Genomic DNA, 21,668 nt, shown 5'->3' on the forward strand with positions numbered 1-21,668 from the left:
AAAAAAATGAAGGATACCCAGGAACTGGTCTGGTTCTGGTCTATGGTATCCAGGGGAGTTGTTTCTGGTCCATGGTATCCTGAGTTTGCTATGCTACCCACACCCCCCTCCAAAGAGAAAGGATTCAATAGCTCTTGCACCAATAGAACTGATAGGCTAAAAATTATATAACACATTTTTTGGATATTATGTGGATTTTCAATAAAAGGACAGGGAAAGTACTTAAAAGTTCAAAGAAATGAAAGATTACTCCTATCTATAGGTATCAGTAACTACAGTATTAGTGATCATAACATTGTATTTTAAGATTTGCAAAGTAAACACATACTATTTCCTTTGATCTTTGTGTAGAGGTGTTATATGTAGCATGATCAACTGCCCTACCTCCTCAACAGTCAGAACTAATGAAAACTCAAAAACGGAAGTTCTTTCTACCCAAATGCTTTGAGCTTTTGAGTGATTCTTCATCAGAAAGAGATGTGATTTTATCAATGGAAATGGCACTAAAGAAGATGCATCACCATCCTTTTTGTCATTATAGCATAAGGACTAGGGGAGTTTCTATCTAATTTGCAATTGATAACCCCTATATGTATTATCTCCCCCATTAGAACAGGAGATTCTTGAGAGCATGGACTTTTGGGATTTCTCTTCATATCCTTAGAATTGAGGACTCACAAAGAGTCAGACACAACTGAAAATGACTGTACAACAAGAGAGGCACTTGCAATTAATTCATTCATGAAGCAGAAAAGCAATAAGAACCTGAAGTACTTGGGTAATAATAAATACTCAATAAATGTGCTTTCCTTTATCTATTCTTTCCATTATGCAGGAATTAGATGGGCAGAACTGAAGAACAGTATTTCAGTTAGATGGAAAAATGTAAAGAAAGATCCTAAGGAAGGAAAGTTTCTGTCTTGGGTAGAAGTATTCATTAGCACTTAAATGCTAGATCAAACAATTCTGTTTAGCTTCAGTTCAGTAGGATAATTGAAAGGTAAGTGCTGGACTAAATCATTAAAGGTCTTGAATGCCAAACTAAGAATCTTGAATTTTTGTAATCAGGTGATTCCTAAAGACTACTGGTAAAAGGGTGAGTGAGATTATGATTTGTCCATAGTCACACAACGTGTCAGAGGTGGTATTCAAGCCCAAGTCTCTCCTTGCAAACTCAGCTCTTTTTGTTCTGCAAGAGGTTTCCCCTGACTTCAAGCCCAGAACACTGTCCATTGAATCAGTTAGTTGGAAAGAAACTTGGATTAGAATTACAACTCGGCTAATTTACTTTCTGTGTTAACCTCTCTTGGTTTCAGTTTTCTCCTCTGTTAAATAATGGTGTTATATTAGTTGTCTTCTGAGGTTCATTTCAACTCTGTATCTATGATCCTATGTACTTGGAAGAGGTTGAACTGAGATTTAGGCAATGGGAAGAGGAATGATATTGCAAGTCTCTAGCAATACCTGAAATCTCAAAGGTGGTCTCCCCCTCCCCCCTGGGAGGGTATTCTACCCAACTCTCCCGACTCACAAAATTTCAGTTCAACCTCTTCCAAGTTCATAGGATCATAGATTTAGAGTTGAAATGAACCTCAGAAGACAGCCAATATAACACCATTATTTAACAGAGGAGAAAACTGAAGCCAAGAGAGGTTAACACAGAAAGTAAATTAGCCGAGTTGTAATTCTAATCCAAGTTTCTTTCCAACTAATTGGTTCAATGAACGATGTTCTGGGTTTGAAGTCAGGGAAACCTCTTGCAGAACAAAAAGAGCTGAGTTTGCAAGGAGAGATTTGGGCTTAAAATCCCAACTCTGACACGTTGCGTGACTATGGACAAATCATGTTAATCTTTCTAAAACTCAGTTTCTTCACCTGTAAAATTGGGATAACAAGATGTGTCAACCTCAAGGGGTTTATATGAGGTTAAAACAAGACAATATCAATCTTTTTTTTTTAGGTTTTTGCAAGGCAAATAGGGATAAGTGGCTTGCCCAAGGCCACACAACTAAGTAATTATTAAGTGTCTGAGGCTGGATTTGAACTCAGGTACTCCTGACTCCAAGGCCGGTGCTCTATCCACTGCGCCACCTAGTCGCCCCTGATAATATCAATCTTAAAAGTGCTATAGAAAATAGTATTTTGTAGTTGAGAATTCTTGCCTTATATTATTTAATTTGCTCCTCACAATAACCAGGTGAAATAATCAGAATAAATTTTATTATCTAACAAGATAATAGCTCTGAGAAAATGAGTGATCTACCCAAGGTCACAGCATGACCCAAATTTTCAAAAACTAGCTACAATATTCTTTCCATTCAATTAACATTTATTAAGCACCTACTAAGTGCTAGGAATGCGAAAAGAAGTAAAAGTCAGTCCCTGTCCTCAAGAAGCTCACAATCCCATGGAAGAGACAAAGCACAAACATATACAAACAAGCTATATACAAGGTAAATAGGAAATAATTAAGAGAGGGAAAGCAGTAGAATTAAAAAGGGGTTGAGGAAGGCTCCCTGTACAAGGTGAGATTTTAATTGGGACTTAAAAGTTAGTGGGAAGAGATGAGAAAACATTCCAGGCATTAGAGACAGAGAAAATGCATGGAAGCAAGGGATGGAGAGTCTTGTTCATGGGAACAGTCAGAAAACTAGTGTCACTGAATCAAAGAGCACATGGCAGGAAGTATAAAGTATAAGAAAAAAAGTATGAGGAGCTGTTTTGAAGGGATTCAAACTCTAAACATAGGATGTTATCTTGAATCCTATATGATGTTGACTAAAGGGAGGGGAAATGGGTAAAGACCTGTGCTTTAGGAAAATTAATTTGGTAGTTAAATGAAGGATGGATTTGCAGTGGGGAAAGGCTTGAGGCAGACAGATGCACCTGCAGATTCTTGAAATAGTGCCGACATGCACCCATAAGGACTTCTTTCAATGTGGCAGAAAGAAGGGAAACTATTAGCAAGACATTTCAAAGGTGAAACCAATAGACTTTGGCAACAAATTGAATATTGGTGGGGTGGTAAGACATAGTGAGGAATTGAGGAAGACTCCTAGTTTTTGAACCCAGGGGATTAGGAAAATGGTGATTCTTTCTATAGTTATGGAGAGGAGTTAGAACAAAAGATAATCCCAACTGACAAATGGTCAAAGGATATGCAAAGGCAATTTACAGATGAGAAGACCAAAGCAATCTATAGCCATATGAAAAATTGCTCTAAATCATTAATTATTAGAGAAATGCAAATTAGAGCTTCTCTGAGGTACCACCTCACATCTCTCAGACTGGCCAATCTGACCAGAAAGGATAATGATCATTGTTGGAAGGGTTGTGGGAAATCTGGGACACTATTACACTGTTGGTGGAGCTGTGAACTCATCCAACCTTTATGGAGAGAAATTTAGAACAACGCCCAAAGGGCAACAAAAATGAGCATACTCTTTGACCCAGCAATACCACTACTGGGTCTATACCCTGAAGAGATGATGAAAAAGGGTAAAAATATCACTTGTACAAAAATATTTATAGCAGCCCTGTTTGTGGTGGCAAAGAATTGGAAATCAAGTAAATGTCCTTCAATTGGGGAATGGGCTTAGCAAACTGTGGTATATGTATGTTGTGGAACACTATCGTTCTATTAGAAACCAGGAGGGATGGGAATTCAGGGAAGCCTGGAGGTATTTGCATGAACTGATGCTGAGTAAGATGAGCAGAACCAGAAAAACACTGTATACCCTAACAGCAACATGGGAGTGATGTTCAACCTTGAAGGACTCCCTCATTCCATCAGTGCAACAATCAGGAACAATTCTGGGCTGTCTGCAAAGGAGTATGCCATCTCTATCCAGATAAAGAGCCATGGGTTTGAACAAAATTCAAGGACTATTCCCTTTAATTTAGAAAAAAACCAGATATCATATTGTCTGATCTTGTCACCTCTTAGACTTCTTGTCTCTTCCTTAAGGATATAATTTCTGTCTCATCACACTCAATTTGGATCAATGTACAACATGGAAACAAAGTAAAGACTGACAGATTGCTTTCCGTGGGGGTGGGGGGAGGGAAGTAAGATTGGGGGGGAAATTGTAAAACTCAAATAATATCTTTAATAAAAAAAGAACAAAAGATAATGAGTTCCATTTTGAATGTGTTGAGTTAAGATGTTTATTAGATATCTTGTTCAATATGCCTGAAAGGCAGTTGAAGATGAGAGTCTGGAGGACAACTGAGAGAGGTTGGGTAGTTAGGTAGATTTCAGAATTGTCAGCATAGAGATAGCAATTAAATCCATGACAGTTGATAATATCCCATGATGAATGACATAGTATACAAGGAAAAAAGAAGAGGGTCTTGTGGAACCCTTTCAATAAGAGGGCATGACATAGATGAGATCAGATAGGTAGGAGGACAATCAGGAAACAGTCCTGAAAATCTAGAGAGAACAGTATCAATTAGGCTACCAAAAGGTCAGGGAGAATGAAGACTAAGAAAAAAGGTCATTGAATTTAGTCACTAATAGATCATTGGTAAATTTGAAGAGAGTAGTTTCAGTTGGAATGATTGAGATCCTGAGAAGAGGAGAAAGAGTGAAAGCACCAGTTGCAGACAGTTTTACAAGGAACTTAGTCACAAATGATAGAAGGGCTGATGTCTCTTATGACCTGACTACCTTCTCTTCAACTTATTCTATGTCCCAAAAGCCATAGTGCATTTTAAACTTTAATCCCTCTAGAAGTACAAATGAATAAAAAAAAAAGCTTGAAAGGTGGATATTTAAATTGTAAAAATATTGATATATTTCTTTATAAAGATATAACCACTATCTCATGCTATGCTGAATTGTGGTTGATTTTCAAACTGTAAAAATATTCAGCTGCTGCTTAATGACTGTAAAAGAATTGCATTTGTAACCCTAGTTTTAAAATCAAAGAACAACATTTTTATTTTTTTATTTTTTTTTAGATTTTTTTTTTGCAAGGCAATGGGGTTAAGTGGCTTGCCCAAGGCCACACAGCTAGGTGATTATTAATTGTCTGAGGCCAGATTTGAACTCAGCTACTCCTGACTTCAGGGCAGGTGCTCTATTCACTGCACCACCTAGCAGCCCCTCAAAGGACAAAATTTTGATGGCTTCACAATAGTTTTCAGATGACTTACAATAAGTCTAATGTGGGCTCAAATTCACCTGACCAGGGAATGCAGTTAATTATTTCTTCAAAATTCTCCATCTTCAATTAGGGGGATTGAAATAAAAAAATAAAATTTAAAAGTGCTATAAAAATAAACATTTAAAAATATTTCCAAATTATATTTTTTGTAAATTTGTAACATATATATACTTCCAAAATTATTAAAAACTAAAAACTGCACCAAAACTTCTGGGACACCTTGTCTGTGTGCTGTGGTCTGATGCTTCATCTTTTTTGTGGGATTGTCTCCCAAATCATCTCTCTGTGGCTCATTTTGCCCCACCCACATTTCCATGGTAATCCCAGAATATAGGTCATATCTAAGCCTCCACAGATGTGGGTAAAAGGGCCAAATCTCATGTGTAAGCACTCAAATTAACAATATTAGGTACAGAACAATCTATTTGATCCTGAAAAATAAAAAAAAAGAATTTTCAGTATCCATAAATAGTTGATATGATTCTTAGTCAAATCCCGACATTCCACTATGTTTTTGTTTTGTTTTGTTTTGTTTTTACACTAGGGATCTACACAGCCTTCTAGCATTACAGTACAAACCTAAGCATTTAGACTCCTCTTACAGAGGAAATAAATATGGGGTTGCTAAGAGACAATCCCTTTATCCTCCAATGAATTTCAGAGAGAACTGATTTCACCTTCTGCCATTTGCAGTTCTCTTGAAAGAGAACTCCAGATAATTGGTACTTATCTCTATCTTATGATCAATAATTTTCTCTTCTATCACTCTGAATTCTGATTATGAACCATCCCCAGCTGACTAATAAAACTACTGTCCTCCTCTCTGATCATTCCCATTCTTTCATCTCCATCAACTCTTCTCCTGAATCTCAATCCAATCCAGATTTTTCCCTCTTTGTGTCCTGTAAAAACTCATTTATTTTTATGTAATTGATTTATCTTTCCAACTACATGCAAAGATAGCTTTCAATAATCATTTTTGTAAGGTTTTGAGTTTCACACTCTTCTCCCTCCCTCCCTATCCCCCCCCCCGATAGAGAGTAATCTAATATAGGTTATACTTGTATACTTGTTAAACATATATCCATATTAATCATATTGTGAAAGAAGCATCAGAACAAAAAAAAAAAACTATGAGAGGGAAAAAAACCCATAAAGCATAAAACAAATTTTAAGCACTGAAATAGTAAGCTTTGGTCTACATTCAAACTCCCTAATTCCTTCTTTTGATGTGAATGCTATTTTCTATCACAAGTCCTTTAGAATTGTCTTTGACCATCATCATCACTATTATTCAATATTGTATTATGTTAGTATCAGAAATAAGAAAAAGAAATTGAAGAAATTAGAATTGGAAAGAAAACTCATTTTTTGCAGATGACATGGTGGTATACCTAGAAAACCCTAAAAATCAGTTTAAAAAATTACTAGACACAAGGGCAGCTAGATGGTGCAGGGGGATAGAGCACCAGCCCTGAAGTCAGGAGTACCTGAGTTCAAATCCGGCCTCAGACACTTAATAATTACCTAGCTGTGTGGCCTTGGGCAAGCCACTTAGTCCCATTGCCTTGCAAAAAAACAAAAAAAAAAAATTACTGGATACAAATTAGCAACTTTAGCAAAGTTGCAGAATATAAAATAAACCTACATAAATCCTCAGCCTTTCTATATATTATTATCAATATATAGAAGCAAGACCTAGAAAGAGAAATCCCAATTAAAGTAACTTCAGACAATATAAAATACTTGGTAGTCTACCTGCCAAGGCAGACTCAGAAATTCTATGAAAACAACTATAAAACACTTTTCACACAAATCAAATCAGATTTAAATAACTGGACAAATATCAACTGCCCATGGATAAGGTGAGCAAACATAATAAAAATGACAATTCTACCTGAATTAAACTACTTATTTAGTGCCTTACCAATCAAACTTCCAAAAAATTACTTTAATGAGCTAGAAAAAATTGTAACTAAATTCATATGGAGAAACAAAAGGCCAAGAATATCATGGGATTTAATGGGGAAAAAAGCAAAACAGAAGATGGCTTAGCCTTGCTAGATCTAAAAATTATATTACAAAGCATCAGTCATCAAAACTGTCTGGTACTGGCTAAGAAATAGAGTTGTAGATCAATGAATTCAGACTAGGTGCAAAAGAGACAGCAGGAAATGATTATAGTAATCTGCTGTTTGTTAAACCCGAAGAGTCCAGCTTCTGAGATAACTCTTTCTTTGATAAAAACTGTTGGGAAAATTGAAAGTTAGTATAGCAGAAACTTGAATTAAACCAAAATCTTACACCCTATACCAAGATAAGATCAAAATGGGTGCAGGATTTAGACATAATATTACAAGCAAATTAGGAGAACAAAGAATAATTTACCTGTCAGATCTACAGAAAGAGAAGCAGTTTATGACCAAGGAAGAGATGGAAAACATTAAAAACAAATTGGATAATTTTGATTACATTAAATTAAAAAGCTTTTGCACAAACAAATCTACTATAACCAAGAACAAAAGAAATGTAATAAATTGTAGAAAAAAAATTACAACTAGTGTTTCTGACAAAGGACTCATTTCTAAATTATATATAGAAAGAAATAAGTCAAATTTATATAAAAAACAAGCCATTCCCCAATTGACAAATGGTTAAAGGATATGTAAAGGCAATTTGCAGACAAGGAACTCAAAGCTATCCATAGGTCAGATGAAAAATTGCTCTGTCATTACTGATTAGAGGAATTCAAATTAAAGCAGCTCTGAGGTGCCATCTCCCACCTATCAGATTGGTCAATATGACTAGAAAGGACAATGTTCAATGTTGGAAGGGATGCAGGAAATCTGGGACACTAATGCATTGTTGGTGAAGTTGTGAACTGGATCCAGCCTTCCTGGAAAGCAATTTGGAATTGTGACCAAAGGGAGATCATGAAAAAGGGTAAAAACATCACTTGTTCAAAAATATTCATAACAGCTCTGTTTGTGGTAGCAAAGAATTGGAAATCAAAGGGATATTCATCTATTGGAGAATGACTGGACAAATCAAAACCAGGAGGGATGGGATTTCAAAGAAGTCTGGAAAGACTTGCAGGAACTGATGTTGAGGGAGATGAGCAGAACCAGAAGAACATTGTATACCCTAACAGCAACATGGGGGTGATGATCAACCTTAATGAACTTGCTCATTCCATCAGTACAATAACCATGGACAATTTTAGGGTATCTGTAAGGGAGAATACCATCTATATCCAGAGAAAGAGCTGTGGAGTTTAAACAAAGACCAAAGACTATTGCCTTCAATTTTTTAAGAAAAAGGTCATCTTATGTACTACATAATTTTGTTATCTCTAATATTTTATTTTTTCCACAAGGATATTTTTTTTCAACACATTCAATTTTGATCAATGCATAGCATGGAAACAATGTGAAGATTATCAGATTGCCTTCTGGGGGGGTGGGGAGTGTCAAATTCAAAATCTTACCAAAAACTGATAGGTAGAAACTACTATTGTATATAATTAGAAAACAAAAAGTTAAATAATAATAAAGAAAAAAGAATTGTCTTTGATTAGTATACTGCTGAGATGAGCAAGTTCATCATAATGGATCATCACACAGTGTTACTGTTAATGTGTACAATGTTCTTCTGATTTTGCTCATTTCGCTTAGTATCAGTTCATACGAGTCTTTTCAGTCATTTCTGAATTCCCATCCCTCATGATTTCTTACAGAACAACAGTACTCCATCCCATTTATATATCACAATTTGTTCAGCCATTCCCCCATTGATGGCCATTCCCTCAATTTCCAATTCTTTGCCACTACAAAAAGAGCTACTATAAATATTTTTGTAAATATGGTGTTTTTTAACCCTTTCTTTTGATCTCTTTAGATCTACTAATGGTATTGCTGGATCAAACTGTATGTACAGTGTAAATCCCATTTATAATGTTAACAGACTTCCCCTCATCTTTTTCTCTCATGCTCCTTCCATTTCTGAAAACTACCCTCTCCAAGATAAAAGGGGTAAGGGATACATATAGACCTATATCTATCTAGATCTATATAGATCTAGATAGATATAGCTATACTCTCTCATCTCCCAAAACACTGGTTCCAAGAGGAAAAGGCATATTCCTTGCTCCCTGCTGCCATTTCTAGACCTACCCTCCACTTGGAACTCTATGAAAACCTCTCCTCCTTGGAGGCTTACACTAATTTGATTTATTACTTTTTTTCCTTGTCTTAAAGACAATTAACTACTGGACCCCAAATCATTCTCCCTTATATCTTAGGGAATTCAGTTGTCAACTCATCTTCTTTCCATGCCAACTCCCTTCCTTTACACTATTAATTATAAATATTGACAGACACCTTAGCATCTTAGATTATTGACTCCTTCAAATTCACATGACCTTCATCCTGCTTCTTCAAAAAATAAAGATTGTCACATTCTTAGTTTTTACTGTCACACATAAATGCTCTACTTCTATGACTAAGAGCTCTGAAATTCTCCTACTTGACCATAGCTTCCTATCATTCTACCTTATCAGCCCCTATACCTTTGCAATCAATCTCTTGAGATTTTTTAGATTTCATCACTACTAGACAGCATCTTCAAGCACTGTCCTTAGACTATAATAAAAGTCTCAAATAATGGTCCCAAATTTTTACTGTCTTCAGATTGCCAGGATTTGCTGATAAGCCCTTTGCTCATATCCCAAAACAATGAATGCTAGGAAAGGATTGAGGTGAAGGAGAGAGGCAGAGCTTCCAAAAAGTTAGTAAGTTTTGTATGCTTTGAGAAGAAAAACACCTACATTTCTTTGAACAAATGTCACAAATATGTTAAATATTTTCTTCAAACTATATCCTTTTGCATTATTTATGCAGTTCTCTTTTATTCCCTTCAGGTAAAACATAATTGTAAATAGTAATAGAAAGAACAAGGAAATGTTTCCTTCAAATTATATCTTACTGGTTATCTTTCTAAAATTACTGGAAATTCAAGAGGCCCAAACTCCCACACCCTGTTGACAACAATTTTCTAGATCATTAATAGAGCAAGTAAGATTAGAAAGAGAGCAATTGCACAGAAATCCTGTTTGTGGGTGGGTAAGTGGGTGCAGGAAGAAGTGCACAGGAAGATATATTAGGACATGGTCCACAGCAGAGATGTTTCTTAGTTAACAGAAAGTCTCCAGAATGAGGGTTTGTTGAACTATTTCAGAGGGTTTTTGGATCTGTTTCCTATGGACAACTCATTCTTGCTTATCCCAATTTTTCTCACTTTGTAAGAGAAAAAAAAAGACTGTGTGTGCATGTGTGCATGTGTTTAATTTAGCAAAATATCACATTCAGTTAATAAGGTTGTTTCTCCTTCAAAGTAGAATTTTTTTAAATTTAATTTTAATTTCTGTCTTAACATATTGTATGTTTGCTAACCCCTTTCCTTTCTCCTTTCCCATTTTTAACAGTCAATAACAAAAAAATCCTCCTCCTAAACCTGAGATCTCTTCAAGAAAATTTAATTTATGCATAGGAAACATATCCTTTATAGGTTTTTTCTGACACTTCTTGGCATATATTTCCTGTCACACCATAGTTAGACATGAGTCATTCATCTTTAGTGAATCATATTCTTTGCTAATATATGAATGTAATATACCTAAATCTGAAGAGATAATCCAGACATAATAAAATTTGCTAATGCTAAAGAGGTCAAGTTATTCTCCTGAACCACTCTAAGACCTTTCTCCACCCTGCCCCACCCCCTACCCTCAGAACCTTTTGTGATCGATTCAATTGTTTAGAAATAGAGTTTCATGGTTTTCTGTAGTTCATCACCATCATAGAGAAAACAAAACTTCAAAATCATTGACCAGTGAACAAAACTACATTTTCCAACTCAAATTTCTAAAAATTTTGTTAATGTGTAGTATTTACTTAATGATTATTTCCCAACATATCCCCTACCCTTCACCCAAGTAGTCATCTCTTATTTAAAAAAAAGACTAATTTCTAAAACAGTTCAGCAAAATAAACTGACAAAGCAAGCAAATCTGATACTATTTTCTGTGTTGCACCTCCATAATCCCTTACATCTTCAAAAAAGGGAGAGAAGATGCTTTCTCATATCCCTTTATCAAAACCAAGTTTGGTCATTATGATGATATAGCATTCAGTTGCTTTCTTCCTTTCTTTCTTCTTCCCCTTTCAGAAGAGATTGGGGTTAAGTGACTTGTCCAGGGTTACAAAGCTACTAAGTGTTTAAGGTCACATTTGAAGTCAGGACCCTCCTGACTCCAAGGTCAGTGTTCTGTCCACTAAACCATCTGGTTAACCCTGTATTAAGTTCAGTGACTTATATGGTCCTGCATAGTTTACAAGAACAATTCTATATACATATACATACATACATACATACACACACACACACATCATGAAGCTAGAAGTTAGACAGAACTTTTGAAATATATACATAGGAGAAAAAAATTTGAAAGTTAAATGCATTTGGAATATGCAAAAATTTGAAAAAGAACCAGTGATGATAAAGTACTTAACTTAATGTAACAAGGGGGAAAAAAAGTCAATTTCTCTTTAGAATTCCACTCTCCTCATTTCACAGAGGATGTAAAGTAAGAAGAACATAGAGGGTGATTTTGTTTCATATAAGTTTTAAGAGAGGAAAGAAGGAAGGAAAATACTAGCAAAGAAATAAAGAAGAAAAGTTGGAGGAAGTTTTAAAAAACATGATCAGGGTGATCAAGAAGAAAATACAACATAAACCTCTTGTACCTCTTATCTGAACTATGCAAAAGAGGGCTGTCCCCACAAACAAAAAGAGTTGATATAGAAATAAAGCAAATTCAACAGGGAAACAAACAGGAACAAAGAAATAGGAGATCTGGGTTTAAGAGGAATGGTAGAGTCAGGAAGAATGGCCAAAGCAAAATAGCATTAATTTCAAAGAGTTGATCATAAAGGAAGTTCAAAAGGAGAAAAAGTATAAGAACACATGATCATAATCTGAACTAGATTAAGGGGAAGGACAGAGAAGTGGGATCAGATCACTTCAATTATAGATTTCTACTGTTAAAATCACATTACTTTTCTTTCACCATCTATGTAAAGAAAGAGAGAAAAGGTTTTTTTAAAAAATATGAATATATGAGATGGGAGAATTATAACTAATAATCATAAGTACAAATATGAATAGGATGAACTCACCTATAAAATGGAAGAGAGTAGCAGAATGGATTAGAAAGCAGAATCCAATAAAAAGTTTCATACAAAGTTAAAATAAAAGGTTGGAGCAGAATTTAATATGCTTTAGTAGAATTAAAAAAAGTATTAGTAACAAGCATGCTCTCAAACAACAGTAAATGAAGACATAGTTAAAAGATATGAGGAGCAAGATAACTACATTATGCCTGAAGGAACCCTAAATATTAAAATAATATCCATCTTTAATATGTATGCACCAGTCCAAGTATATGTAAGTAATTAAAGGCAAAGCTAATTAAATTACAGAGAGAAATAGAAAATAAAACTATAATAGTTAGGGAGTCCAATTTGCTGCTTTTAGAATCAGATAAATCTAATTTAAAAAGTCAAGAAAGAGGTTAAGAAATTGATAGAATTCTAGAAGAATTAGATGTGATAAGTTTCTGGTGACTACTGAAAGGTAAAATAAAGAAATATATTTATTTCTCATCATTTCTTAGTACCTTTACAAAAATTCCCCACATGATAGCTAGAGCATAAAAACTTCATAAAATAGAGAAAAGCAGAAACATTAAATATGTCATTCTTTATGACTAAAATGTGATAAAATTATAATCAATAAAGGTCATTTATGTTCCCATTTTTGTTTTTGGTTTTTTTTAGGGGGGGTTTTTGCCAGGCAGTGGGGTTAAGTGACTTGCCCAAGGCCACACAGCTAAGTAATCATTAAGTATCTGAGGCCAGATTTGAACTCAGGTATTCCTGGCTCCAGGGCTAGTGCTCTATCCACTGAGCCACCTAGTCACCCCAATAAAGGTCATTTATTTTTTTGCTTTTTGTTTTTTGTTTTTTTTAGGTTTTTGCAAGGCAAATGGGGTTAAGTGGCTTGCCCAAGGCCACACAGCTAGGTAATTATTAAGTGTCTGAGACCGGATTTGAACCCAGGTACTCCTGACTCCAGGGCCGGTGCTTTATCCACTGCCACCTAGCCACCCAAATAAAGGTCATTTAAAGAAGATTCAAATTAAATTGGAAACTGGAAAATTGATGGAAGAAGGAATCATCAAAATAATAGATAATTTCAATGAAGAAGATGACAATAATGAAACAATATCAAAACTTTTGGAGGGTAGCCAAAGCAGTCCTTGGGGGTAAAATATACATATCCCTAGACACAATCAACAATAAAAGACAGAAAGTGTAAGGTAAATGCAACTGAAACACAAAGACACACACACACACACACTCAGAGAGAGATTGGAAAAATAACAAATCTCAAAAACAAAACTAAGCCTTTTAAAATTAAAATCTGAAAAATCAAAAAAGATAAACAAAACTGAGCACAAAAATCAAACTGATAAAAAAAAAAACTTTAAAAATGGAGAAACCATTACTAATTTTGTTCAAAAGAGAGATAAACAAGTTAACAATAAGTGAAGAAGGGGCAGCTAGGTGGTGTAGTGGATAAAGCACCGGCCCTGGAGTCAGGAGTACCTGGGTTCAAATCCGGTCTCAGACACTTAATAATTACCTAGCTGTGTGGCCTTGGGCAAGCCACTTAACCCCATTTGCCTTGCAAAAAAAAAAACCCAATAAATGAAGAAGAATAATTAGAAATAATTTTTGTTTACCATACCAACAAAAATTATGACAAGTGTAATGGGTGAATAGTTATAAAAACATTAAATACTATGATTATTAGACAAAAATATAGGGAAATTAAATAGTTCTTACTCAGAATAATGAATTGAACAAACTAAAAGTAAATTTCCAAGAGGAGAAAAAAAACCAGGAATAATTTACAACTGAATTCTAATATTCAAAAAACAATTAACTTGATTTTTTGTTAAAATTATTTGTAAAAATAAGGAGAGAAAATATCTTATCAAATTCTTTCATAAGATAAATATGGTCCTGATACATAGACCCAAGAGAGATAAGTCAGACAAATAAATTTATCATAGACTAATATCTTATATTTACAAAGTTATTGACTAAAATATCAGTAAAGAGGACAAATAAAAAATTATACACTTTGAAAAATTTGGTTTTAAACCAGGAATTCAGGGTTAATTCATTATAATAAAACCATAAATGTTATAATTCCTAGTATTAATTATACTAATAACAAAAAGGGAAAATCACGTGTTTTAAAAACTTTTATAAAGTACAAGACTTTTAAATACTAAAATGCTAGAAAGAATATTAACAAACAGATCTTTCACTAATATGGTAAACAGTACCCATCTAAAACCAATTACAAAACGCCCTTTACAACCAAAAATTACTAGAGTCTGTGATGAAGAAACACTTGAATCATTTTCAATAAGATCAGGAATTGAATGAGAATGTTCATCGTCATCAATACTATTTGAGATCATTCTAAATATATTAACCATTATAATTACGTTCTTTAAAAAAAACTTGGAATAGTGAAAAAAGAAACATGCAATAGACATTATAAATTATGTATAATTATTATGTTCTTAATTTTTTAAGAGGCAATGTAATAGTTCACTTAGAAAACCTTAGAAATTAAAAATAGTAACAATTAGGAATGTCATTACAGTGGTAAGATATAAAATAAAGTTATAAGAATCATTGAAGTTTTGATTCCTATTCATGAATATGCTATTCATGTCTGTTCATTAAACTGAATATTCTACTCATTCATCATGCTAAAAATTAATTTCTATCCACAATTATTGCAGAATATATAAAATATCTAGCAGTTTATTTACCAAGACATGCACAGTTATTATTTGAATACAACTACAAAACTTTTACATAAAGGGAAACAAATAATTGGAGAGGAATTAAGTGTTCTAGTATAGTTAGGTTATTTTAATATATTATGTAGATTACATTTCATATTTATTGTCATACCAATCAAATTGCTAAAGAATTACTATATAGAACTAGACAAAATTCATCAATTGGATTAAAAAAGGCCAAGAATTTCAAGGGAAAAAATTTTTAAGCAGGATGGAATGGAGTCTAAAAATAATAAGTCGCAAACTATAATCACCAAATAGTGATTATAGTAATCACCAAAATAATTTGGTTAGCCTCAAAAAATAGAAAAGTTGGTCAATGAAACAGATTAGGTACATATGAACCAGAAGTAATTGAATTTATCATGGGACCTAATAAAATTAAGGACTCAATTATTGGGGTAAGTAATCAATATTCAAAAACTGCTAGGAAAATTTAGAAAGCAATCTGGCAGAAATTAAACTTAGAGCAACATCTCATACTACATTCCACAATAAATTCTAGATGGATATATGAGCTGGTTATAAAAGTTTGAATCATAGACTATGTAGAGGAGAATGGAAGTAGATACTTTCCCCCAACTATATATGGTCAAAAACTTACTGACCATATAAAGGACTGGGAGGATCCCAGGAGATAAAATGAAAAATATTTTATTATATAAAATTAAAAATGTTTTAAACAAATAAAATCATTACAGTTAGAATTAGAAGGGAAACATTTAATTGGGAAAATATTTTTAGTAAATTTCTCCAGTGAAGATCATATATACAAGATATAGAGAAAATTGATACAAATAAATAAGAATAATAATCATTTTTATAGATAAATGATCAAACTATATGACTAGGCAGTTTTCAAGGGAACAATTTCAAACTTTCCATAACCATTTAGAGAATAATGACAAGAGAAATTAAAATTAAATTAGCTCCGAAGTTCCACCTCACATCCATCAGAATGACAAAGATGGCAAAAAAATGATAATGGAAATTGTTGAAGAAGCTATGGAAGGATGAACTCGCCAATGGTGGAGCTAAAAATTAGTCCAATCATTCTAGAAAACAATTTTACACTATACTTAAAAAAGTCATTAAATTCTGCATAACCATAAAGAGATCAAAACCAGATGGAAAGGACTCGTATGTACAAAAAATATTTATAGCACCCTTTGGTAGTAGTTTTTGTTGTAGAATCAAAGGGGATGAATATCAGTTAGGGAATGGTGAATATATAATAGGACATTTTTGTGCAGAAATAAATTATAAAAGTAATATAGTCATTGAAATCTGAGAAGATTTGAAACAAAGTAAAGTGAGAACCAAGGGGGATTAGGTATACAATGACCATAACATTATAAAGGAAAACCACTTTGAAAGATTTAAAAATTCTGATCCATTCAATGACCAGTCGTGATGTTGATGAAGCATATTTCTCATTCTTGGTAAAGAAGTGGCAGACTATAGGTACAGAATCAGACATGCATTTTCAGACATAAAATATTTTGTTTTACTCAAGTATACTTACCTGTTACAAAATAGGACTTTTATGGGGAGAGATGTAAGGAGAGGGGAGAGGTGATGATAATAATATCAAGAAGAAAAGATAGAGGGGCAGCTAGGTGGCGCAGTGGATAAAGCACTGGCCCTGGAGTCAGGAGTACCTGGGTTCAAATCCGGTCTCAGACACTTAATAATTACCTAGCTGTGTGGCCTTGGGCAAGCCACTTAACCCCATTTGCCTTACAAAAACCTAAAAAAAAAAAAAAAAAAAAGATAGAAAAGGATAGCAAAGAAACATTTCAGAAATATACAAATAGGAGTATAATAAAGTTCATTAAGGGACAATGTTATTACTACCATGCTAAATTAAATTTTCCCCTGTTATATTTAATAGAGCCATCATTTTATGACATACTATTTTCTGATCCTCATGAATACAGAAAGATATTTGTTGATGTTTTTCTAGTTCTTGATAAAAAAAAATATTTTAAGGGAAAGAAGAACATATTAAACTAGATGGCCCCAAAGATAATATCTATGAGTTAAATTCAACCTATAATCTATACAGAACAGTGTTTTATTTTTAGTCTAGAATCAATAAAAGAAATAAAGCCATTTTTAAAAAATAAAGCTTAAGTTCCTGAATCTGCCTCTTTCCCATCCTCATCCTCATGTATTTGCTTTTCTTAGTCAGAGGATACAATAAATTCACAGATAAGACATTTAATAAAATTGCCTAGTAAGAAAAGTAGCAATAGAACTTTTAAAAACAAAAAAAACTTTAAGGGGAGGCTAGGTAGTGCAGTGGATAGAACACCAGCCCTGGAGTCAGGAGTACCTGAGTTCAAATCTGGCCTCAGACATTTAATAATTACTTAGCTGTGTGGCCTTGGGCAAGCTACTTAACATTGCCTTGAAAAATCTATTAAAAAAAAAAACTTTACAATATCTTCATTCTCAGATGCTAGTTGTACCCGCAATGGGAGAAACAGACAACCTAAAGATGTTTCATGAGGAAACACGAGTATGAAAGATGTGGAGGCACAACTCATGCAACAACACATTGTCTGGTGCTGCCAATTTCAATGGTTGCTCCTTGTTACCAATATCTTGGTTTTATTTCTTCATAATCACTAATGGGTCACCTCAGCTTCAATAAGGTAGGATAAATTAAAAAGATCTCATCCCTGTTAAGGACAGGTTTTTTTAGCTGAGATTTGGAAATCAATATCTAAGAGCCATCATATTCAGACAAGACGACTCAAGTAAGAGTGACCCCAAAACTTTTTTTATCCTCCTATCTGGGGCTGAATTGAAACTCTTTGTATCCAGAAAAATTAACATCAGAGATTCCTAAGATATTCTCTGTGTAAATATATTTGAGCCAAAATAAAAATTAAATGAAGGGGAACCAGGTTTTTGTTCTTTACTCACTTGACTCAAATTTTTTCATCTTAGCTTTGATGCTCCATTTGGCTCTTTGAAAAACTTCAATATCTCCCTACCTTCTCACCATAGTAAAAAATTTCTAGCCCCATAAAATTATGAGAGCTATATATATTGAACATCTAGGACCTCCTCCATTGGAGCAATATAAATCAACAATTAGCCTAATCACAGATAATTATGTCAGGTATTTGGTACGATGTTCACATGGGGAACTAATGGATGCCATTCAAATAAAAGCTGCTTGCAGCTGGCATTATTGCATGTAACCCATATAACATATGGCACAATTAATAGAACACAGAGCAACACAACATGTAGTAAATCAATGAAACAAAACATAATATCCTATTACATATAGTAATCTAACAATATCACCTGCAGAAATATATTGCAAAAATATATGCAAATATTATATATTTAAAGATGTAGCAAGAAAGATTGCAACATTAATAAAAGTATATTGTTTAGTGCTTGCAACTAGAAATTGACTCACATTAGTTATCTGATAATTTAGGGATGATAAAGGAAAGAAAGGTCATGCAACAGTTAATAAAAGGAGATTTACTTATCCATTTTTCACAAGAGGATATTCAATGAAGAGGTGAATTGAGGAGATTCATGGCTGTTTTATACTCAGGTGACTAAGAAATTAGGCCATTAGCCTGAACATTATTTCCCTGAGCCAATCAGGTCTCAAGGGTTTTAAAATCTTTTAGAGGGTGGCTTGGTGGCCCAGTGGATAGAGCACTGGCCTTGGAGTCAGGAGTACCTGAATTCAAATCCAGCCTCAGACACTTAATAATTACCTAGGCGTGTGGCCTTGGGCAAGCCACTTAGCCCCATTGCCCTGAAAAAAAAAAAAAAAAAAAAAAAAAAATCTTTTAGGGAAAAACTACCACAAGGGTTGGAGGGACATGTTGGCTTTCACAATTTCTAGATTCTATGGTTGCCCTTTGCTCTAAGTGTCTCCATAATTGGGTCATGATTTCAACTCTGGTCCTTCTACCTGATCTGAAAAGACACACCAGGTGTAGGTTCCAGGACCTTAATCAATGTATTTTCTTTCTTTCTTTTTTTTTTTAGATTTTATTTTGAGTTTTACAATTTTTCCCCGATAATCTTACTTCCCTTCCCCCCCACCCCCCACAGAAGGCAATTTGCCAGTCTTTACATAATCAATGTATTTTCTAGGCCTTTGTCAGGTAGCAATACTGAATTTCTTCCTTATATGAGTCATCATTCTGGGCTCTTTTATTCACTTTGATAGAACTTCTACAAGTGGTAAACTTCCTGAGAGTCAGTTTGTTGGCTTTTTTGTTGTAGTGAGTTACACAAGAGTTCTTTCCTCTCCACTATGGAGATCAATGCCAGAAAGTTAGCAAAACCTTCTGGTAGCCATGCTCCCTAGAGTCTACAGCCCATAGAGACACTTTTTAAGTCTTTTTTTTAAGCCATTGCTGATTATTTTTATTTCCATTACATTTTTTAGGTTGGTTTATTTTTTTTTTTGCAAGGCAGTGGGGTTAAGTGGCTTGCCCAAGGCCACACAGCTAGGTAATTATTAAATGTCTGAGGCTGGATTTGAAGTCAAGTACTCCTTCCCATTACATATTGAAATACCATTTCATAATCCTCCTTTTCCTCCCAAAGACAACAAGCAATCTGTGCATAAATAACCTACATCAATCATGTTAAACATATTTTCATATTAGTCATGCTGTGAAAGAAAAATCAAAAAAGAAAGAAAAATAAATAAATAAAAAGTGAAAAGAGTATGTTTTGACTTACATTCTGACTTTATAGTTCTTTCTTGGAATAAGGACACTATTTTCCATCGCAAGTCCTTTAGAATCCACAGATACCTTTGCTATAGGATTATGAAATGGTATTTCAATATGATATAATAGAAATTTTGGTAATTTGAGCTTTTATATAGGGTTTAGTTAGTTAACCCTTTAGTTAAACTATTAGTTAAAAGGTGACATCCAAAACCAGGGTGACTTGCAAATTTTTGATCAAGAAAGAATTGTATCTGTTTCATCTTCATAAGTGATTTTAAACTCAAATAGAAACAAAGACCACTAAATTGTACATAAGAATCCCTAGGATCACATATAGACTTAGAAAACTACATACTAATAAGACCTGTGCTTTATTGCATTTCTGTTTGTTTTGTTAAATATTTCTCAATTATATTTTAATACAGTTAGGTAGCACTTGGGAGTGTTATGGGCCACAGGTCTTAAATTTGATACTTTTCTTCATCATCAAAATAATCAGACCCTTTCAGAGAAGCAGAAATTGATTAAGAAACATTTACTACTGGGCAGTCTTTCCTATAGAAATGCATGATGTACTAATTTTGTGTGTCCATAAATTGTGACTTTTGAAGAGGATGGCAGAAAAAGTCTCTTCAGAACTGATTCCAAAGAAACTGTATGGACTACAGATAAAACAAGCAACAATATATTCCCTTCAAGCTCCTGAGATTTTCAAAGTATACTCTGTTGGACAGCTAAAGATAGGGCATTTCAAACAGCAAGGAAATGAACTCTCTCAGATAATGTCACTGACTGGAGACAGAGTTCCACTCCACTGTGTTGATAGACATTCCAATCAGCAACACCTTGTTTGTGGTCAAGATGGAATGTGGAGTGTTTGTGATGTTAGACAAGGGAGCATGCCAGTGTCTCTCCTGAAGGCTCATAAAGCTAAAAGTTGATTTCCCATTTACCCATGAAATTTAGGTCATGTGTTCCCTTATTTTGAAAATGAATCCCTTTGTCCTTGGGGTGCCTCCATAAATCTTCCTGGAAAATCCTCACCTTTTCACCAATGTTGAAGTAGTGCATCATTATTTAATATTAAAATTAATCATCTTAATTTTATCCAATTCCTGACCCCAGCACTGATTTTGCAAAAGATCACTAGGTTACTATGAAATATGAAATTTGTATGTGAATTATTTTGACATTTTAGGATCTTGACAACTTTTCTCATGAAAATATTATGAATGTAAAATCTCATTTCAGAGTTTGATTTGTCAATATGTTAACAGTATTGGCCTTTTGAATAAAAAGTTCTAAGTAGACTTTTTATTTAAAACCTTCATTTTAAGTGTGGAATCATCTAAAGTGAGAAGAAAATTTTACATTTTGATAGTTGGGCAGACCTGTTACTTAATTTTAAGAAAGTGTCTGATCATAGAAAAAACTGAAAATTCTAGACTGCTAAAGACATCTTTGAGTTAAGTGTGGAATCATCTAAAGTGAAAAGAAAATTTTACATTTTGATAGTTGGGCAGGCCTGTTACTTAATTTTAAGAACGTGTCTGATCATAGAAAAAACTGAAAATTCTAGACTGCTAAAGACATCTTTGAGTTGCTATTATAAACTTTAAGAATCTTAAACTTAGTCATATTCATCCCTGCATTTCATCCTACTAATGCTTAAGATGCAATGATGAAAATAGATAAGTTGATTTTCTAAAGCTTCCGTATGTGAAGATTTTGAATTGTAAGATAATAATTGTAACACAGGGC

The 21,668-nt window shown here is 33.8% G+C and overlaps 1 pseudogene; it reads left to right on the forward strand.

Moving 5' to 3' along the window:
- Positions 1–2,356: 2,356 nt before the first annotated feature.
- On the forward strand, positions 2,357–21,067 carry LOC141522903 (nucleoporin Nup43 pseudogene; annotated as a pseudogene).
- The last annotated feature ends 601 nt before the right edge of the window (positions 21,068–21,668 follow it).

This window comes from Macrotis lagotis, chromosome 4 (genome assembly GCF_037893015.1).
Source record: "Macrotis lagotis isolate mMagLag1 chromosome 4, bilby.v1.9.chrom.fasta, whole genome shotgun sequence".
In the NCBI taxonomy this organism is placed as follows: Eukaryota; Metazoa; Chordata; class Mammalia; order Peramelemorphia; family Peramelidae; genus Macrotis; species Macrotis lagotis.